Raw genomic sequence first — 10,994 nt, forward strand, 5'->3', positions numbered from 1 at the left:
GCATATTTGCAGGGTAGAAATATAAGATAGTTAAAAATGTAGTTAAATAAAAATATCGATCTGCCATAAATTAATTTCTGCTTTAAGGAACAGAGATATGAACTCTCCTAAAAGTCAGCATAAAACATGGAATCCTTTCAAATGCACAGAGTTGGATGAGCTCTAAACATCATTTTAAAAGACTGCTATAGAAACAGTAGCATATTAGTAACCTGCAGTCAGATTACTGCAGAACAGGAAATAAGAAAGTGCAGCTTATGATAACTTAGACATGTAATACTAGTAGTGTGCCTCACATGCACAAAGCTTGAAAATTGTGAAATTCCAAAAATTGTAAAAAAGAAAAACATAGATTAATTAGGCTAAGGAAGGTTTGCATTCTCTACATCTGACAACAGCTGATGAAGTGACAACAACAAAAAACAGGAGCCAAAAAGTAGCCATTGTTCATGATGCTGTCATGTCGGTGGCAAAGAAGGCCATGCATTGACAATGTTTATAGAGATAAGCGTAAATAATTAATTTATTTTCTGGTGGCATAGAGGGATAAAACCCTAACTTGAGCCCAACTGATCCAGGTTAGATTAGTGATTCGGGTGACTGATGGTGAAATAGGAAGGGATGGGCGTGCTCAACCCAGGTAAGAGTGTGATTATTGCATATGCTCCTTTAGGAGAGGCGTGATCAAAGAGGGGAGCTGCCCAAGAACATAAGCAGTGAATGTGTGGGATGGGGCAGGGAAGTGGGTAGGTCATTTAAAGAAAACATCCCTCAAGATACCCTTAGTATCCACAACTGGCTTCAGCAATACTGGAGCAAGTCTGGGGAGTAGAAGACAAGCTGGTACACTTGGTGTGGACATGGGGCACTGGGGACTGGGCTGTTAAAATGATGTCCCAAGGAGAACCAAAAAAATTAAAAAAAAATGTAATTAATTTTGTGCATGTATTGCTTTTATTTACCAGGAAAGTCCTACTAGGCTGTAATAACCCCTTTTTGTCAGTGATCCGGGGAGAAAAGTACCAGTTACAATATAGTAAGTACAAACAAAACTAATGTAGAAGTTCTGGTTACAGCAAGCATAGTACAGCATAAATAAAACAATATGAGCAACCCTAATGCACAGTTGTATTTGTAGACTTTGAATATGGCCTTTCACTCCTAAAGCATCTAATCGCTCTAGCAATTTATCTGAGACTTGGTTCAGGGAGTTTGTTGATGCTGTGACTTTTTAATTTCCCATCTTTACCTGATTTGAGTATATTGCATTTGGGGGAGAAAAGTGCTACTGTACTTAATATGGGCTCCACAGTGAGCCTGGGTTTTGGGTATAGATACCGTTTGGGAACCAGCCCACTTAATTTGTAAAAATGCATATACTTTAAAAACATAAATATAGTTAAAACAAACACACAGCACATCAATAAATATGCAAAGTTGGATTCCTTGTTTTCTGACTGGTTTATTTGTGTGAATCACATATGTAAGAAGAATTGATGATGCTTCAAAATACCTTGGACAATTCTCAGCTGCTTTAGGAGCTTACCGGTAGAGCAGCTGGAACAGTCATCTGAAAGGCCTAGTTTCAGGCTTAGCTGAAACTGTACTTCTTTTGTGCTATGCTCCTGGACTCTGATCAGGGACTCATCCTAAAGCTTCTAAATGATATAGCAGTTTTTCTGATTTCTGGTTCAGGGAGTATATAAATGCACTCTCTCCTTCCCATCCTTTGATGGCTTGATACATCGTGTTGGGGAGGAAACTGCTCCTGCACTTAGTTCTGTACTTGTTCCATATTAACTAAATAATAGTAATTATTGGTGAAAAAAGGATCTAGGGACTTGCCCACTTGCTTTTTAAAAATACAAACAGTTAAAATAATAGTAAAAAAATAAATATAAATAAAATAAATAAATAAATATCGGTGTGTGTCTGTGTGTGAGTGGGACTGTATGTAGTTCTCTCTGTCTCTCTCTCTTTCCCTCTCCCTCTCTGTATATAAATATATATATATATATATATATATATATATATATATATATAAATATATATATATATATATATATATATATATATATATATATATATATATATATATATATATATATATATATATATATATATATATATATATATATACAGAGAGAGAGAGAGAGAGGGGTCATGCAGGTGAATGAAAGTTTGTCAAACAGACTGAATGCCAGCACCACTGACTGAAAATTGATTTGATCAAAAACTGCAACTTTTACTTAGTGGGAGAACGCAGTACAGTAGGAAGTGGAAATCTGCCCTTTCTCCACTGTTGCACTATCATGGAGTTGGTATATCATTTAACTAAAAATATTTGAAGGCATCTTTATTTAGCTGGAGTGCTTGTTTGACTTGCTTGATGTTCTCTACATGACTATTGCTGATCTCTATCTGCATTTGATTTTTCCCACCCACCCTCTCAAGTGTTGTTGTACTCTTAAATTTGATGACTTTTGAATTGCCCACCCCTACTATAAACCTGGTTTTGGACACTCCTCCCAGTCTCATCTCTTGGGAAGGCCCACCCCCTTAGTTTCTTGAAAATGAATTATCTTCATTTTCTTCCCTTCTCACTTACTAAAAGAATGCACTTTATTCAGCTGCTTTACTGTATCTCTGCTTCTTCCCACTTTATTACTTTATTTTGCTTTTTGTTACTTGTACTTAAACTGTTCGGTTGCATTTATTCTGCTGCATTTATTACTGTTTGTTAGCAGCCTTATTAAAGCAACTGTTTTTCTAAGCCTCTTAGTTTTTGATTTAAGCACTTGGGCTCCAAACCAGTTATTTTACATTAGGAAGGTTTGTGGTCTGAACTCTTGTGGCAAGAAATGATAGCCTACACCCTTCTAAGCTGGAAATTGCTGGTTGAAGGGTTATTGTGTCTGTTATTCTGAAAGTGTCTTAGTTCCAGTTTAAGCACTTGGGCTCCAAACTAGTTATTTTACATTAGGAAGGTTTGTGGTCTACATTCTTGTGGGAGGAGATGGTAGCCTCCACCCTTCTGAGCTGGGAATTGCTGGTGAAGGCCTATTGTACCTGTTATTCTACGTGACTTTGTCCTGGTTTGTGGTCTGCACTTGTGTGGCATTACTGTCTAGACAGATTTTTTTAACTACTAGAGCATCTAGTTTACATATATGAGTGTTGCTCATCAAGTTGCTTGTCTTATGGACTTGTTCAATGTTTAAGTTTTCCTCACTCCAACCTAGTAGATCAGTGGCCATAAATATGCACTTCCTGACTCTCTCTATGGCCAGTCTGGTCAAGATGGGCATTGTAGCAATTGCCTCATGTACACTGACAACCCACTTATTCTTAATAAAACAGACTATACAAGAGGTATAAATACATGTTAATGCTGGAGGCAAAACCATCTCCTACAACCAAAAGTAATCCTATAGAGGTTGTCAGTGACACTTGCACCACACCTGTTGCACAGGGTAACGACTCTACATATAACACTACTTAAGCTGAGGCACTTACAGGTAACCTTCCTAAAACACTAAGACCTCCTGCACAGTGCAATCACAGAAAGGGTCCTCAGCCATCACATAAGCACTCAGTTAAAACACCACCTACAGCTACACATAGTAACACTGTATCCAATGCTTATACTGTTAATCCCTTAAGGCAAACCAGCACATAGCCAGATTTCCTGGTCATTGGTGATTCTATAATGATGCACACCGATGTCCCCCTTACTAGACTGAGTAAGGACAGAGTCACTGTTAGCTGCCTTTCCAGGGCTAGGATCCATCAAGTCACACAGGCCCTCAGGTCATTAAACCACAGGTACCATGACTCTGCCATAGTCCATGTGGGTGTTAATGACCTAAGACATACCTTCTTTGACTATATGAAGCAAGACATGATCGAGCTCACTGATAATGTGGCTCAGGTAGGTATGAGCCTAGCACTGAGCAGCATACTACCTTCCCCAGGGATGATGCCATGTTACCAACAGCAAATGATTGACTTTAACAATTGGATTAGCTTCTGGTGTCATCCTGGTGGGTGCAATATTTGACAACCTGGGAGGACATGGCTGACAGATATGCTGCTTTGCCAGGGATGGTCTGCACTTATCCCCTCTAGGATTTTGAATATTGGCAAAGGCCCTTTCAACCCTCATAGTGCTTTTTAGTCAATGCCAAACTGATAAACATTCCAACTTAACTGAACCTGTGAAGGAATATCTAAAGGTGGTGCTGTTCAATGCTAGAAGTCTTAACAAGAAACTCCACTCCCTGAAAGTCTTCCTCTTCTAGGAGAGTGTAGACATCTGTGTAGTAACAGAGACCTGGTTTAAAGTCTCTGAGAGTACCCCAGCAGTGCAAGGTTGTAATGCCTTTCATACCTTTAGACCAGTTACTGCACAGAGGGAACTAAATGTGGAGGAGTCTCAATCTATGTTAAGACCAACCTCACATCCACAGGTTAAAACATATGACCCACTGGTACTCATACATGTGCATAAACAGGGTGCAGTACCATATCCCTGCAACATATAGGTCCCCCTCTATGTCCCAGGAAACCCATACTACCTATCTCAATGTACTAGATTCCCTCACTGCTCAACCTAATACAATATTCATGGGTAATCTCAACTACCCCTCTATAGATTGGGATTCCTACACAACTTCTAAAGCACAAGCCCAGTGATTCCTAAACTTTGTTAATGCCAAAATCCTGGAAAAGTTGGGCCATTCTCCTACCAGGGGTACAAACATCCTTGACCTTGTACTCACGGACATGGGTGGGGGGTGTTCTTTACCCAATGTAATATCTTTGCTCATCAGATCTGACCATAAGGCAGTATTACTTGAAATAAAAATTAAATCTGGGGATCCAGTAAAACCAAAAAACATTAGGAACTATTCCAAGACTAACCTCACTGTACTAAGCAACATCTTGGCTAAATTCCAAGCACCCCCAACCCAGTAAACACCATATTATACACTGAGCTATTTACAAAATCTTTGTACAGCCATATTGATAGCTGTATAGACCAAGGTGCGCCCCTTCATATTAAGAATTAGACAAACTGAAAAAACACCCTGGTGGAATCACACTATCAGTCAGATATACAACAAATGAAAAAAATCTTGGCCAAGTGTAGGAGAAACAAAGTCATACATAGTAAAAGCCCCCTGACCAATCTAAACAGGCAGCTAAGAGGGGTTAATTAATACTTCAAAGGCTAAATATGAAGAGAAAATAGCTTCTCAGGCAAAGTACAACCACAAAGCTTTCTACAGCTAAGTCTGTAACCTCAGAGGAAATACACAACAATGTGCAGAACTTATTGTAAAAGGCATCACCCACACTGAACCAGAGGCCATTCCCAACTTTTTGGCTGACATATTCAGCTTAAATTTTCCCCCATTCCCCCTGACAGTCCAAAGGAAATACCACATAGCACAATCTCCCCAATCTCCCCACCCATTACTACCGAACAGGTCATTAATGCACTTTCCATGCCCAAAAATACTGCATCGATGGGCCCCAATAATATCCTGGGATGTTTAATAAATAACATAAAACTTGACTTCTCTGGTTCACTTGAATCACTTTTCGGCTGGAGCCTTCACTCAGGTTTTTTGCCCAAGGAATGGAAGATGGCTGCAGTCATTCCACTGCACAAAGGAGGTCCAAACACTGATTCAGGTAACTATAGGCCCATAAATCTTACCAGTCTCGTGTGTAAGGCCATAAAAAGAATCATCATGGACATGATAAATGAGGACATAGTTAGCCTACAAATGTTGGACCAATTACAGTTCGGCTTTGTTAAAGGAAGGTCGTGCCTATTAAATCTGGTGGATCTTTTGAGAGGGACACCAAAACATTGAATGAAGGTAAGACTGTGCATGTAGCTTACCTTGACCTGGTCAAGGCTTTTGATACAATACCCCACTCAGGCATTACAGACAAGCTCAATAATTTAGGTATAAACCCTTTTATCATCCACTGGATACCCAACTGGCTCACTGATAGGACCCAGGTGGTCAAAATAGGTGATACCACTTCCACCAAGAAGCCAGTCACTAGCATAGCCCCCAAAGGCTCGGTATTGGGCCCACTTGTTTTTGGCAAATATTTTTCTGAAATGGAAGCAAATACTAAAGGTTTATGACTAAGTTTTCAGATGATTGCAAGACTCCCCTGCAGACACTAGCATGTCTCAAGAAGGACTATCTCTGACTTATAAATGTTGCCAAAGCCATGATCTTAAACTTAATGCTAAGAAATGCATAATTGTACCTTTGGGAAATCAACAATCCTGGCTAATTACCATGTTGATAATACACCCCTAAGTGTCAACCCAGTGTTCAGGGATCTGGGTACACACATAGACAGTAGCCTTACCTTCGACCACCATATGGCCACAGTGATGAGGAAATCCTTTTATAAAGCATAATTTATAAGTAAGCGCATGGCATCTAGGTCCAAAGAGGTCATTATCCCACTGTACTCTGCCATTATCAAACCAATCATAGAGTATACTGCTCCCTTTGGAATGTACCTGACCTGGCATATGCAGCAACTAGACTGACCTCAAAGGTTCCTTACAAAAATATTATATGTTGTAACAAACCTGCCTTATGCAGATTGTCTTTCCCTCTACTCAGCCTCCTATAGATTGCTGAGGGGTGATCTATGCCTGGCTTAAAAGGCATCAGCAAGCCCCATACTTATGAATCTCCTACGTATTTGTAAGTCAAAGAGTACCAGAAATATAAGGTCTAGGGACCAGAATTTTGTCTGTGACATAAACAGAGCATGCTGGAGAGACAGATATGTGTTCCAGAGACTGCCCCATCCTGTGGAACAGGTTTCCCATTCATGTGAAACTCAGTTCATCTACTACCCAGTTTAAGCACAACCTAGACAAGTGAATGGGGAATAGGAAATTTACACCAAGCCTGGCACCCATGTCGGTTATGGACAGAGGTAGCTTATAAATGCCTGGCCCTCAATATCCTATTTGGATGCAGGACATATTATTCTTCTGGAAAAAAACTTGCCTAGATTTAGAAAGTCCCCTTGGGTCATTAGCCTAGTAATAGTCTATGAATCTATGAATTTAAATAGCAAGGAGTGTATGGGTACCCCCCCCAAAAAAAAAAGAAAAACACTTTTTGCAAGTGACAGTTTTTTGTTTGTTTGTTTTTTATTTTTTTATTTTTTTTTTGTTGACAGGATCTCTAGATTTTGATAACTTTGTGTTCAGATTGTATTTGAGCACTAAAGAATTTGATCACACACACACACACACACACACACACACACACACACACACACACACACACACACACACACACACACACACACATTTGAATCACTACTCAACAACATTTTTTGATCAAATTCCATGTGAGTGAAAGTCAGAAACAGGCTTTAGCATGGTTCTTGCAGGGGAGCAAATTACCCACTCTCCCACTTTTTGGAAATGGGTTTTATCATGAACTCAAAAGGGAGCAGATCCTCCACTCACCCTTTCTTGACTTTTGAAGCTTGGGATTTGATTAAAAGTTTCCATTGAGCCATGGTTCTGTAAATCACAACTTGATGAAGTTAAATGTTCCTGTCTCTCTCTTTGTCTCTTTTTGCATATATATCTGAAACTTCAGACACAAGGTAGGTAGAGATGCATAAAAACAGGTTTAGAATCAAAACAAATGAAAAATAACACACTTGGTTTTCCAAAATAAAAGTTCCATAACAATATACAATATTTACAACACCTTGTTTCAGGTTTACAGTCCTTAAGGTTATCTCCATCACGCAAGTTTAGTATCACATGGCTCCTCCAGCAAACAGGCTGTTTTAAAAGTCACAGCTTTAAGGCCAGTCTGGCCTTCCTTTCAGCTCCACAAACCAAATTTTCACCTAAACTTGTCTCAGGCTAAATCCTCCAAAAGATGCCAGTGAGCTATCCAAATCTCAAAAGTACAATTCACCAGTCAGAGCCCCTGCTCTAACCTGTGATGAATCCCGAACCAAGGAACCAATTTCCTGAACTGTACATTTTAGGCTACATCCTTTTCCACACCGCTGAATTGATAATAAACTTCTTGTTACTCTACCTTATACAATTACTTAGTTGACTAATTTGTGTGAGAATTTCAAGATATAGCACATATTTAAAGATACATTTCCCTATTTCACATACACACAACATGCCACCATCAATTTCGATCTTACATTGATGGTTTGTAAGGCCTAGATGACCCCTCATTCGCCAGTCCAGGTCCATGTGCAACAGTGAACTGGAACAATTGGAGACATAATACCCTGGAGCACAATCTTTTATAGTCATTTTGTTTACTTAGCCACGGCAAGGGATCATGATCAGTTACAAGGTTAAAGTGCCTACCTTAACAGATAGTACTTCAGAGAAAAAAACATGCCCACTTCACAGCCAAGCACTTCCTTTCTATCACTGAATACCTTTTTCTGCATTACTTAACTTTTATCTGACACAGCACAAAGGATGCTCTTCTTGAATCCTTTTGATAACACTGCTCCAAACCTACCTATGATAAATTCATATGCAGGGCAAACACCTTAGAAAAATCAGTAGTTACTGACACTGTTTCAGAACATAATGAAGCTTTCAGTTCCTTTATGGTCTATCTGCCTTGAGAAATCATTGCTCCTTTGTAGAAGTTTTTTCTTTTGTGAGATCTGTCAAAGGACAGACAATATTTGTAAAATTAGGTATGACATTTCTGTAATACCCAATTAGTCCAATAAAAGCCTTCATCTGCCTTTGTTTTTTTCTAGTTGTGCTTTTTACCACCCCTCTTCCTATAAGGTGCCCCAGATATTTAGCTTCTCTCATGCTTAGTTTACTCTTCATAGCATTCATAGTCAAGTCTGCCTGTCTTTCAGATTCTAACACAGTCGCACATTTGGTAATTGAGACTCTCTGTCCCCTGAATGGACGACCACACCATGAGTGGAGCTTCAGTATTTATTTATTGACATTTGATTACCATGAAAGTCCAACTGGGTAAAATTGTACCAATTTTCAGTGGAGGCCTGGGAAGAACAGTTTCAGCTACAGTAGTCACATAGATAAGAAGCACTTCACAAAAATCCATACATAAGTACAATGGAAAAAAACAGAATTTACAGTCACAAATGCACACAGTTCACAGAGATTCCATGCATATGTACAAAAGAAAAGAAAGTGTCCATTTCTTGGAAGTTTACTGATTACAAAGAACAGAGCACATTTCATGAAATCATGCTAGTTTCAGCCATACAGAGAAACTTAAAGTAAAGGACAGAGTCAGTTTGTTTTATGTCAGCAGAAGGATTCAAAAGATTAAGACGAGTTGTATGAGAGAATCAGATTGAGACAGTTAGGTAAATATGAATGTGGAGAGTTCTAGCTGTAGTTTATTCAGTAGCAGTAGTACAGGAATAGAGCCAAAACTTTGATAAGACCTCTTTTAGTATCTCTTTGAAAAAGTGATAGAGTTAGATCTAAGGGTCAAGGGTAGGGACTTCCAACTTTTGTCTGCTATGTAAGAGTATAGGCAGAGTGCAGAGGATTTATTTGGTTTATGGAGGGAAAGCAGTAGTCTGCCATCAAATCATAGGTATCTGTTAGGATGGTAGCTGTTGAGAATGGGACTAAGGGCAGGACAGGATGAGGGTTTATATATAATGTTACGTATCATGAGTAGTTGGGAGTATATTAGTTGGTGGGGTAATTACAGCAAGTTAAGGGACTTGAGTGGAAAGCAATGATGGATATAAAAGGTTGTAACTTTGCTGTAAAAAGCTTTGACTTTAGCCTTTAGTCTGTATATCAGAAAGAGTTTCTCTGGTTTCTACAACATGAGCTTCAGCTTTCATTTTAATCACAGATCTTTCTACTGCTTTGTATGTTTTTAATACATCATATATTTGCTCTGTCTTTGTCTTTCTCTTTCTCTTACCTGGTGCATTTATTTTTTCATCACCATAGGTGGCTTTTGCCTCCTAACCAGAAATTTGTTTTCCATGGGGACCAGTAATACAAATACTGGATCTCCTGGGTTAAATTCTCTAAGGTAGGCATTTTTACTATAAATACATTGATACATGTATTAGGCTTTCTGTATGTGGCATTTTACCATCTATCCTGTAAACTAATGTAGAGTTTTATCACACTTTTAAAAAGTGTGTTCTCTTCCCATGTTTCTTTATCAATATCAAGTAGACATCCAGCATGCCTGCCATACCATTCAAGCTTTATCTCTTTCTCATTAGGTATGTCAGCCTTACACACTGTGTTAATTAATGTTTCCTCCTTCTACACTTTCCAGAGTGCCTTAAATTGGAAAATCTTACCATATAATAACATCAGGAGTCAAGTCAGAAGCCACAGCTATAAGATGCAAAAGTTTTCCTAAAAATGTTTTAATTTCTTCATGTGAGATGATATTCCTTTTTTATCACAATGAACACATACTACCTCCACCTTTTGTTTATCAAATTTATGCTTACACGCATGAGAACTTTTGATAAGGATAATCATCCTTCCAGAATCCAGTAAAGCTTGATCTTTTCTCTCTAATAAAAATATAGTATGCTTTACTAGGTCACTTGTAATACAATGGCATTATGCTGACTCAATAATGCTAGTTTCAGCCTTACCACACTCCATATAAATAGTTTAATATGCTACATGCGTATCAGCTTTCACATTTCTACTGCTAGCATTCTGTTCTGTATTGATGGGATAAAATCTGGTTATGTGACCCCTCCACGCACATCTAAAGGAAGTTAACTCATTACTTGTTACTTTTTATTTCTCAAGAGGTGTGTTTCTTACTGCAGTTTTATATTTAGAAGCAGAGCATTTCATTTTAAATAATGTGCCATTTACCAGCAAGTGTTCTACTAAAGTTACTAGCTTGTCAAGGTTCATGGGATCACTGTATCACCCATTTTGTCATACA

This window comes from Protopterus annectens, chromosome 4.part0 (genome assembly GCF_019279795.1).
Source record: "Protopterus annectens isolate FY-2018-M chromosome 4.part0, PAN1.0, whole genome shotgun sequence".
Lineage (NCBI taxonomy): Eukaryota > Metazoa > Chordata > Ceratodontiformes > Protopteridae > Protopterus > Protopterus annectens.